Genomic DNA, 2,206 nt, shown 5'->3' with positions numbered 1-2,206 from the left:
TTTGAAATCATTACAATTACCGTAAATTTTTTTTATGGTTGTTATAGATACTATAGATTTGATATTTGTGCATCATATGTTAGTTTTATTTTGCTTGATAAAGTTTTCAATGTAGCAAAAAGTAAGTTTTTCAGCTACGTGTTGTAGTTGCTAGTTAGTGAATTCCGAACAAAATCCTCTGAAATTTGTCACTTTACTTCTGGAACTTATTATAGCATGAGTTCTTGACCATCACGGTCTTTTGTAGATTTGGCATAATTTATTTCGGGTAATACCCAAAAATAGAGAAATTCAAGACCTTTGCACACAGATGATTTGAATTTAATTGGTATGAATACTTATATCTTTTTATCTTTTCAATAAAAATTCATAAATGTTTTATGTAATAAATTTAATTTGTTTGCAGAATATCATGTATTTTGTAATGAAAATTGGATATAATATCAATATATCACAAAATAATGTAAAAAGTAATAAAGAAATTCTTTTGGAATTTCATATATATATGAAATATGCCATTCCATCTTTTGTGGCTTTTCCTTCCATCCAAGCGATTCATTGAACACTAAGGTTATTCAAGCCAGAGTCAAAGTATATAGGGTCTGCTCAACTCGACAGTGGGGGTGGAGCTGATACTGTGACGTCACAAGAGTAACACTGGCGGTACTTCTCCATTGAATTACTTAAAGAGGCTTTAGTTTTTATGCATTTAATCCATATCGCATGGTTTTTTTGATAAAAATCTTGATAAAATCTGTAGAGAGGTCACATGTTTGATGTTTTTTAGTACCCATACAAAGTATATAGGGTCTGCTCAACTCGGCAGTCGGCAGTAGGGCGGAGCTAATACTGTGATGTCAAAAGAGTAACACTTCCCGTGCTTTTCCATTGAATTACTTAAAGAACCCTTAGTTTTTATACATTTAATCCATATTGCATGGTGTTTTTCATAAAATCTTGATGATAAAATCTGTAGAGAGGTCACATGTTTGATTTTCTTAATACCCACTTTCTCATTTAGTCACCAAGCCTTGTTTTATTGCACAAAATATACCAGTTTGAACACACATAGCTACTCCATTCTTTACTTACTTATTTACTTACCTATATACTGGTTTGCTGTATTCTCTTCAAGTCCATTTTTTATAACAGGACAACTCTCTCTATCTCTCTCTCCCTCTTTCAGGTAGTAATATTATCAAGATTTTAAATAATTCTTAAGAAATGTATTTAGTTCTGTCATTATGTTCATACCTCACTTTGAAAAGCAACTTTTCTTATGATAAAGGTTAGAATGATAGATTAATTATATTTTCCAAATCTTATTATTAATACTTATTGTGATGCAACAAATACAAAGAAAATGTGGATACAGGCAGTGTAAAAAATAGCAGTTGCATTTGCACGACTCGACCACAAAAAAGAAAACAATATCAAAAGTATAAGAATTACATCATATACGATATAAGGTATCAAAGGAACAAATGATTAAGAAAATGATACAGGGAACACATTTCCAGCAAATTTCTCATTAGCACTTCATATCACATAAATATACTTCCGAACACATAAATTTACATATAACAGACACTGTATACATAAAGGTATTAATTATGCATACCTCAAACGATTATGATATTTTCGAAAAAGTACAAAGAGGTATTCGTCAGTCTTGCTGGATGTATCTGATGACGTTTCACAAGGGGAGGGGCTAGATTTCAGATCTCCCACGAACGCTCAATTTTTATAATTTTTGCGTGCGTAGATAATTTTTTCTGTGCGCGATTATGGTTTTGAAAATAATTGTAATTGTAATGTGTCATATATCAATTGAAAGGACATTCTTTGTACTTTTACATGGTATATGGCAAATTTAATAAGATTAAAAATTTTGTAAGAAAAATGTGGTAAATATTTACATAAAATTTAAAAATTTGGGTCCGTCTTTGACCTAGAATTCTTTGAAAATTTCTGAGAACACACATCCATTATATTTATGCATTTTATAGTAAATTTTATCAGCTTTCTAATCCATTTTTCAGTTTCTTTCTATCACCATCCCTTAGTCAGATACGCTACGAAACGTGAATGTATGTAGGTTGAAGGATGAAGTCATTGCACATTTTTGTGTGCGTAGATAATTTATTCTGTGCGCGCTTGTGGGTTTGAAAGTAATCGTAATTGTAATGTGCCATATATCATTTGA

The sequence above is a fragment of the Macrobrachium nipponense genome, chromosome 17 (assembly GCF_015104395.2).
Source record: "Macrobrachium nipponense isolate FS-2020 chromosome 17, ASM1510439v2, whole genome shotgun sequence".
Taxonomy (NCBI): Eukaryota; Metazoa; Arthropoda; class Malacostraca; order Decapoda; family Palaemonidae; genus Macrobrachium; species Macrobrachium nipponense.
This window is presented reverse-complemented; position numbering follows the sequence as displayed.